Source organism: Anolis carolinensis, chromosome 2 (assembly GCF_035594765.1).
Source record: "Anolis carolinensis isolate JA03-04 chromosome 2, rAnoCar3.1.pri, whole genome shotgun sequence".
Lineage (NCBI taxonomy): Eukaryota > Metazoa > Chordata > Lepidosauria > Squamata > Dactyloidae > Anolis > Anolis carolinensis.
The window spans coordinates 280265342-280275634 of record NC_085842.1 but is presented as its reverse complement, the minus strand read 5'-3'; the positions used below and the strand labels follow the sequence as shown (position 1 = coordinate 280275634).

Genomic DNA, 10293 nt, shown 5'->3' with positions numbered 1-10293 from the left:
CTCAACCCTGAAGGTTTTAGGTATCTCTACTTGAAAGTGGGAGACCAGGACAGAATGGGGATTCTGTTGGTGTACTAGCTACCTCGCTGTCCAACAATCTCCCTTCCTGAGATGAACAGGGAGGTCTTGGATCTGGTGTTGGAGTCTCCTTGAGACATCATCTTGGGAGACTTCAACATTCACGCCAAGGGGACCTTAAAAGAAGTGGCTTGGGATTTCATGGCCACCATGGCAACCATGGGTCTGTCTCAACGGATGTATTTTCATAAACTGTTAATATGATGGAATTCCATTTGCATTGCTCTACCAAACTTTTTGTTTTAGGCATATTTTTACAAGAACTTTATAATAATAATAATTTTGAACTTCCTTTGGGGTGGCATTCCCTACTCATCTTTTTCCTGTCATCACCTGTGAAAGAAAGACCTCACTATTTGGAGAAGAAAATGCTGAGAGTACTACCCATCCTGGCAGAGATTGTGGATTGTTTAGTTCTATATGGGTTTGAATCTCTGTATATTCAGTATGTTTGAGATGCTAAATAAGAGTCAATATCTTTTTCTTCCAGGCTCCTCTTTAACACCTACATTGCAGGAAGGCCAACATGACTCTTATCATGAATGTGGTCCAACCACACTTTGGTGAACTTTCCTTGTTTCATTTTCTTTCTTTGCTTCATTCATTTCCATGAATTTCTCCACAAACAGAATGGAAAGAATGTATGACTTTTCAAATCTAAAGGCAAAATGGACAGATGTGACCACCCTAAGTAATAGGATCCTGGTGAGGTCAGCGTGTCCTGAAGGACAGATTAGAAAATCCTTTCAGTAAATAAATATAAATTTCTTTCCACAGCATCATAGTCAAATGCAAGCTGGTTTGTCATTTTATACCTGCAAAGTATTGTACAGTACATTTATGGAAAGGGACAGGACCATCTGTTCAAAAAGGTTACATAAAGTCCATTTGCATCAACATCCTGTGAGTAAGATTACTGCCATCCATATATAATGGTTTCCTTAAATATGAGCAATATCGATATTCAGGTTCTTTTAAATTAAAAAAAAATCATACTTTAAATGGTGCAAATATCTTTTGAAGTCTGTGATGAGGCTACTGCTATAATATGAGGATTGGATTAACCATAAAAAATAAGCATGTGCTTAGGCATCAAGGGAAGGGGTGGGGGCACCACAGACATTTCTTATCAGATTTACCATGGAACGTATGGTGCAAATGGTGAAACTGAACAGATTCCACAAAAAGGGCCTTCCCCAATAATTAGTATATATCTCAATAAAAGACTTTACAATTAGAATAAGTCAGGGAAAACTTTTCAAATATAAATACATTTATTTTATGTTCTTATTTATTTACTTTATTTTTATCCCATTTCTCTCTTGAAATAGGGAATCAAGGCAGCTAATAGCAAACATGACTCAATACAAATTAAAAACAAATGAAATGCATGTATATATTACTATAAAATGTTTAAAAAAACAAGTAAGTCTTCGTTTCATGACGTATCAAAATTAAAATACAATTAAAATTATTATTAAAAACTACAAAATCACCCCCAAATCCCACTCACATCGTGCCCATCAGCCTGGGATATAGAAATATACTTTGATGTTGTTTCATTTTGAAAATTAAAAATTTCTTTTACAATATATTATTGCTTATCTTTTCAATTTGATATATATGGGAGGCACCAAAATTGTAAGTGCTGAAGGCCTCTAAATATATTAATCCAACTTTGAATAATACCTGTCAGAGGTCTATATTTTCTCATAAAGCATGGGCTCAGTATAAAGAAGATACATTGGCCTGAAATAATTGAAAAATATCAAAAGCAAAGAAGGACAATAAATGAAATATGTCTCACACAAAGAACCTATATGAATGTGTCACCAAAATGGGAAAATCAAACTTACAGAATAATTTTACAAAAAAACGTTAATACCCTACTAGCATCTATTTACTGTTTGCAAGAACCACATAATCAAATAGATGGAAGAGCTATTTGTGTAATTTAAAAGGGAATCTATAGATCAAGGATATTTTTTCCAGAGTACATCAAAAGTCTTCTAACACCTCCCAAGGTTCTGCTGATTAACCCAGTAGGATATTAATTAGCAACACATCTGCCAACCATCCTCAGCATTCCCCTCTACCAATTAGAAGAGATCTGGGAAATTCAGACTTCAGAAGCATACAAAAAATATTTTTATATGTTGAAGTCTGTAGAGCCTCCCTGATCAAGACATGCTATAAACCGTACTCTATAAATCTGCTAGCTGAAGACCCTAAACTACAAAAGGGCATAATAACTCATGATGGATTATGTGGATCATTTCTTTAATATCTGAAAGCTGATTTTCCTAAATGCTTTTCCTGGAGCTGAGCTGAAACCTCTCACTTCCTTAAAAAAAAAAAAGATAGGGATTTTGCAACCATTTTCAGAGTGGGACAAAGAAATACAGGGCAATCATACTAGTAATCATGCAATCACTTTCTGTTGGGGACTATTTTATTTTTTACCCACAAGACTCCTGGACAAAAGAGGAAGCATTACTCAAAATCTGATTGAGCCTTGGAACTATCCCAAGGTTTGGCATCTGAAGCCAATTCAGAGTGACAGCAATGCTTCCTGCTTTGTTTTTTTTTGTTTTTGTTTTTTTGTTTTTTGTTTTTTGTTTTTGTTTTTAATATTGTACATGTTGTGTATCCCTTATCAGCAATGTCTGAAACCAGATGTGCTTTGGATTTGGGATTTTTTTTTAGTTTGGAATACTGGCATTCATTTAGATATATATCATGAAAGACCTTGGAAGTGGGACCCAAGTCAAAACACGAAGTCGATTTATGTTTCATATGCATCTTATGCATATATATGAAGATAATTTTATACAATATTTTAAATAATTGTGTGCATGAAACAAAGTTTGTGTACATTAAGCCATCAGAAAGCAAAGGTATTATCTTACCCATTCTTGTGGACAATTTTGGACTTTGTGATATTTTGTGTTTTGGCTTCTGAGTGAGGGATACTCAACCTATACACACACACACACACACACACACACATACATATACATACACATACACATATATACATATATACATACACACACACACACACACACAATCGTAATAACTGTACTGTTAAAAGGTGGTGGTGAAGGCAATATTGTGATACCCCCAGTTAGCACTTCCTTAAGGGAAGATACAGGATCTGTAAAGAATAAATTACTCCCTACTTCTAAACACTTCTAATTCATTCAGGAGAGCCCTAAGTAATGCATTTATATAGCATTGTGGCATATATAGCATATATAGCATATATAGCATATATAGCATATATAGCATATATAGCATATATAGCATAGCACCAAGGCCATTTCACCAAGTAACAAATTTTGTATAAGGTGTCTATCAACCCAATTCACTATTCCTTAATGTATTGTTGCCATGAAATAAAGCCGTGCTGTTGAAATGCAACATTTTGGCCATTGGGTTTTGATTCATGCCATTTGTTCATTCAAGGTACATAATTGATTGCTGCGCCTTCTACCTTTGCTGTGAACTACCCTCACTCCATTCTCTCAGAACCACTGAATCCCCACAGTGGTGGATGATGTATTTCGTTTTGCTACTTCATTCTTAATTACCTTTGCAGAGATGGAACAATACATGTGGCACTGTGATTAGCTTTCTAACAAAGAGCATTAAATTGTACGAGAGAAGAGTAATAATCCTGACTATAATTTGGTGAGGTAAAGACCTTTTGTGTTTCTTTTTCTTTAGGAGAGCTGGAGTTGCTACTCATATGCCCTCTTGAACGATGAAATGTAGTGTTGTCATATCTCTCATAGGAAAACAACAAGTTGCAATGTATCACTGACCAATCTGTAGCCATTTTAAAGTTTCTCTCTTCGCCCCACACTTGGTCTGAAATTATTACAGATAGAACCTACAAATTGCAAGTCTGCAATTTGAATCACACTTAAATGATTGGGTGTCTTAAATTCTTGGCTCCTTTTGCTTTTAATCAGGTTGGTTATGTAAACAAAGAGTTGGTTAATTGTATGTTTCTTTAAATAAAACTAAGTATTAATATTAAATCATAGCAAATTGCCAAACAATTCCCTTTGATTTGTCTACAGAGTTTTAAAACACAACAGTGTTGTGTCGTGTGCAATGTTTTCTGATTTTTTTTTAAAAAAGAAAAATATGGACATATAAGACCATCACATGGATAAGCCTTAAAAATAAACATAACTCTTAGGTGGACAAAGTAATAGTTTCCTTACATACCAAATTTAGTTGTTCACAGTCTTTAATTAACATCAAAGTCTTTAATTTACTTAAAGGTAAGTGTCTGCTAGTTACAACCAACAAAGAATGGTTTCATAGTCTATACAATTAAGTCTACACTAGTTGTTTTCTTGAATCAAAGAACAATACATTTTTTAAAAAGAATCTAGAAAGGTCAAAAAGGTAATCAAGTCCAACCTTCTGTCAAGGTTTAAGTCACAAGTGGGAAAATTTAGCACTCGAAACAAACACCTTTGCAAAGATGATGATGCTCCTTGCAGGCAGTACTCGATAGCTGTCTTCAAATATCTGAAGAGCTGTCATGTAGGAGATGGAGCAGACTTGTTTTTCTCCTGTTTGAGCAGACAGGACTAGAACTGATGGGTAGAAATAGTAAAGAAGCAGATTTCAGTTAAAAACATTGGGATAAACTTCATGATGTCTAGAACTCTCAACACTGGAAGATAGAGGGACTCATTTGGTCAACCATCTGTCATGAAAGCTGCAGTCACAGGATTACTCCACTAAGCAAAGGGCTAAACTAAACAAACTCTAAAGTACTGTTCAATTCTAAAATGCATTTCTTCTCTCGTCTGAATTTTTTAAAAGTCATGGCTCAATGCCTGAAAGGAGATCTTTGATACAATACCATTGCACTAAATCCTTGCTTTACATTACAATATTTACTTTAATTTCTATGCCCCTTCTCAAAGTATTTTTTTCAAATTCTCTTGCATAAATCACACTAACAATAGTACCAACAATTAAAGAAAGGTATAATAAAATGAAACAAATAAGTAAAAGTAGCAGTGTAAAAAAATCCCACCAAAGTTGTTTTGTGGGTTGCTTGTTGGAGTATGGTTGTATTTGTATGAAATGTAAATCAAATGTTTACTGCTGATGAGCTAGAGTGTGTATTTTCAGTAATGAAATAGTTAACAGCAGGCTAGTTTTGACTGACAACCTGTTGTGATTGCTGTGACCTATGAGGCTTGATTTCTGGCCTTTGAGGGTTGGAGTTCCCTTCAGAACTGAGGAATGTTGTTATCTTATCTCCGGTGTTCGGCTTGAGCATTCGCTGAAGATGGACTATGAATGCTGTGCTCTGAAGCCGAGAAATGCAAATTGTAAATAGACATGTAAATAAAGTTAATCAACAGTTGGACTTCGTCTGCTGGAGTGTTTGTTTGACCAGTGCTGTTTCTCAGCATGGGAATACAGTCTGGAGAAGGAGGTGAGACCGGGATGATGAATTTTGGAATCCACTCTGCACCCCATCATCCCCTGACATTGCTGTGAGTTTTCCAGACTGTATGGCCATGTTCTGGAATATGGCCATACAGCCCGGAAAACTCACAGCAACACAGTCATTCCAGCCACGAAAGCCTTTGACAACACAACATTGTTTAGGATTCTAAAAAAGGTCTTTATGAATTTGTCTCTTTGGAAAGAAATTTGCAGAAATAGGGTGCCAAACATTTGCTTCACCTCATCTAGCAGGTGCAAAACAGGGCCTCCAAAGATCCTGTTTTTAGGTGTTAGGGCAGAAAAAAGAATGCTCTCTGAACTTCTTGAAAATATCTGCTTTTCTTACTGTTACAGTACATTTTGGATACTGAAAATAAGGTTTGGAACAATGCCAGATTGATTCCAAAGATTGTATTTTATGAACTTAAAGTGAGAAATATTATTTTGTTGTTGTTATGTAAACATCCCACTCTATCTCCTAACTTAGGAACTGTGTGAGTTATCACCCTATCCTCACCCATACGAGGTATAGTAGGCTGAGAGTGAATGGCCCAAGATCACTTTGGCATCTTTTTAGCTGAGTAAGGACCAATGTAAAGACTGATATCTCTGGATTAAGTCCAATATTTAACTATTCTACCAAATGTGGAAGACGTTCAGGTGTTCATGGGACTTCTTCACATGAGGCATGAGAATTCAAGTCCTGATGAGTAACTTTCCAAAACATGGGAGTCAAAGTAAAATAGCTTTATGTACTCATATAAAAACACAAGCATTTTTAGTTTTGAATTGTTAGTTAATTTATTTTTCTCAAAAAAGGCGGCAGACTTTTTCAGCCAAGCTATTTGGATCTAGATATCATGTTAAAATGTAAGTTCTCTTTATAGGGAGTTGTGGGAGAACCTGTTAGTTTCAGTTATGGTTAGTCTGCCAAAAATCTTTAAGTGACATATGCATATCTAATATTAGAGAAGACAATAGAGCTACTTACCACAATTTCACTAAGCGTTATAAGCAGAGAACAGTTTCTTCTCCCCGGGATATGACATGGCAGCTTCTACCACTCATTATGACACCAACATATCTTCCAGAACTGAGGCCAAAAGTGATATGCTTTAGTCACCCAAGTACTGATATTATCTGTCATACGTTTTAAAATATCTTACTATGGCATTAAAATTGCCCCCTAATGTGGGGTGAAAGAAATCTCCTGTAGCCTTAGATTTGTGGGAAAGAGAAACAAAAAATAGTTCCAAATTAAAGCAACAAGTTAGGTATAACAAAAAGAAAAAGGCAACCAACTAGTTTAACTGCCATACCATCAACATTCTTCTCTTCCCTAGCTTTAAGTTTTACTGGTACAACATACACATACACACACTCTCCTGCTTTCCCTCACTCCGAACTCTCACCGCCTCCTCTTCCAATCTGGCTTCCTTGCCTCCTTTACAGGCATTTTAGCCTCAAGATGATAATTGCTAAATCAAAAGGGAAAAACAGGAAAAATCAAAGTTTGTTTCAAAGTAGAAGCTGAGTAGAGAACAATGCCTGTTGCAAGGCATTAATGTCTCTGCGGTCATAGGAAAATCCCAGCCCTGTACTGTACTATTGAAAGAGCTTGCTGAAAAAGACCGAGAGCCATCTCAAAATATTTTTGCTGCCTTGGGCAGAATCCATTTGAACTCTACCCAAGGCAGTCAGTAGCTTCCATGTTGCAGGATCTGGTGAATCTATCAGCATGACATTTCAGATGGTAATGGAACAATCCAGGCTGCTGCATTTATTTTGAGGATACAGTTTTAGTACTTTAGATAGTTCATTCAAAATCTACAATCATCCTTCCACATTTGCTGGGGTTAGCATCAAAGGACCTCATCAAAATAAAAAACCACAAATAAAGAATTTTTTACTTTTTTCCTAAGAGAACAACTCTCTAGAAATTGTTGGATTTTCCAGCATGATTCCATGGTTAACTTCTTCTGGAGCTGACCATAGAATTGTACTGAACAACCTAGAGATTCCTAGAGAGGTGTTCTCTCTAGAAATTTCTAAGTCATCTAGCATGACTGGAGGACATTGACCAAAGAGTCACACTGAAGAACCTAGAGATTCCTAAAATGAAAAAAAAATCCATAAATATTGAAATCTTCAAAATTTCAAACTGCAAATGGGGAAGGATAACTACAATAAAACTCAAAACTGATTTATTTATTTATTTATTTATTTTATTACATCACTTCTACCCCACCCTTTTCACCCATCAGGGGAATCAGGGCGGCTTACAATATAAACATACATATCAAAAAACAGTTTACATCAGATTTAAAAATAAATCGAGATTTACCATAGCCCTGCCATGGAATCCAACAGTCATTTTTCTTCATTTTTCCTACTTTGGGATACTGCTTGAAACTAGTCATCTAATCTGTTACATGAGATGGTGGCTCCCAAATTCCCAAATTTCTTACTTGTTTAGATCACATTGCTTTATGATAACACATGGGGCATACCTACACTCTTTGATACCTACACTCTTTGGGCTCTGACTGATTCAGCTCTTTCAGTCAGCCATAACAGCACAAGCACTGACTCCATTTTTTCCAGCCACAAAAGACCACGTTGCTGCTGATCACAGCTACTTCCTGTTTCATTTAGCTACACATGGAGCACAGGGAAGCAGCTGCATGTCCACACAGGGTTTCCCTGTGAACCCTGCCTATTGAGCAAATTAGAAAAGAAGAAAGCCATCACGTGTCTTTTAGCCAAGCTGGACCTCGATTTTTCTGTTGCAAGCAGGCTTCTGGGAGAGACAGATCATGCTCCAGTCCACTGGTGATCTAAATTTTCAGTGTCACTCGCAGCTCTGCATGGCTGCCAACAATGGTGCCCTTCATATGAGGCTAGCTTCAAATGTGAGGTAAAGGTACCTTACCATTTTTAAAGCTGCCATAAAATGAGGAGGTAATTTGTATCTTTTTTTAAAAAATGGCTAATGCTCCTTCAGGTGGTGTGGCTCCCAGTGAAATTAGTGTTTTAAAAGGGTGCCTTAACTCGGCTTCTTTCAAAGGGTGTTGAGGGCAAACGATACCAGAACAGGTGGTTTCATAAGTCTGATGCCTTAACCCAAGATCCAAAACTTATTGAAGGACATAAGGAGAAAGGATCCCAGAAAAGGGTGGTTTCTTAAGTCTGATGCTTTAACTTAGGTCTTATTGAAGAATATGAGGAGAAAGGTGTTGCACCCCAGTTGTGGGACCTTTTCTCCCAGAAACCATGCAGGGATGAGAGAATCCACTAAGTAAAATTTAGTAAGAAAAATATAAAGATAAGAAAAAACACAATCAAAAAGAACAGTCAAAAACACAAAAGATAAATCCAGAAACTCTAAAGTTGCTGAATATAGCTGACTCTCAGTTTCATGAATCAAACCACAGGAATTCAAAAACTCGGAACTTCATTTAGAGTCAATGCAGTGAAACATACACTTGATCAAAGTTATATCCAGAACTTGATAACAAAACAAAGAATAAACCAGACCAAAAATCATGAAGACATGAACAGGAATTATAATCCAGAAACTTGAAACTTAACCAAGAAAACATGAACCAGACTTAAAATCCAGAAACTTGAAGACATGAAGCAAGGCCATGGAACTTAAGAGTTATTCCCACTTGAAATGCCCTGTTGTATTCACAAAGAGCTGTCTGCTTGAAGCTCAGTTAAAAACCTCAATTCCCTCGCATGACATCAATTCTCGTACACCTGGTTCTTTGCTGCTTATCTCGAAGCCTCTGGGAAAAGCAACTGTCTCTCTTTCATGCTCTCTCAGTGCAGCTGCAGCTGCATATAAAAGGAAACAATCCCTGAAAGGGTGGTTTCTTAATTCTGATGCCTTAACCGAAGTCTTATTGAAGGGTATAAGGAGAAAGGATCCCAGAAAGGGTGATTTCTTAAGTCTTGATGCCTTAACTTAGGTCTTATTGAAGGATATAAGAGGAAAGGATCCCAGAAAAAGTGATTTCTTAAGACTGTTGCCCTAAAAATGACAGAAAGGGATGCCTCGGAAGTTCCCGGAGCGAAAACGGATCTTTCAGCTGCCTAATCAAAAAATGGAATTTTGCCCACCCAATTTCGGGAGGCTCCTGAAAAATGGATCAGGAACCACTAGAATCTAGACACTGAAAATGGCATAGGATTTAGCTGAATTGCACACTGCTAATACATGTGCCCATGGTAGTATTATTAACCTGAAGCTAGTTGGGTGTATGAATACTCCGCTAATAGGAAGAAGGAAGAGAAAGAAGCATAATTTATAGGAACATAAAAAACTGCTAGTGGTGGTGGGTCAGCTCTCATAACATAGACATTTTAAAGTGTTGATTGTAATTAAGTAAAACTAGTGTGGAATTATCCTGGCTTGATCAGCCAGTGTTCTATAGCAATGCATCCTTTTTTATACTAACACACTGTTTTTCCACTTTTATTTTGGAAAAATTGGACAGTAATCAATTCAGTGTTGAAAAGAAGAAAAAAGAGAGAGGGGGAAGACAAAATGCTAAAATATGTTGAAACTATCTAACAAGCCCATTAAAAGAAAAGTCAAGATGGGAAAACCAGCTCGATATAACATTGCAAAAGTATATTACTATGAAAGAATCAATTCACTTTTATGAAAACAGAGGTATAAAATTCCAACAGATCCTGTTAGGTTTTTTTCCAGACCCCTTT

General features: G+C 36.5%; 1 long non-coding RNA gene across 1 annotated transcript; it reads right to left on the bottom strand.

The window, feature by feature from the left end:
- Positions 1-4223: 4223 nt before the first annotated feature.
- On the bottom strand, positions 4224-7536 carry LOC134296713 (uncharacterized). Its single transcript, XR_010003547.1, has 2 exons — positions 6557-7536; positions 4224-4694 (listed from the first exon to the last, which is right to left on the bottom strand). It is a non-coding gene; the product is annotated as an uncharacterized LOC134296713 (long non-coding RNA).
- Positions 7537-10293: the final 2757 nt, after the last annotated feature.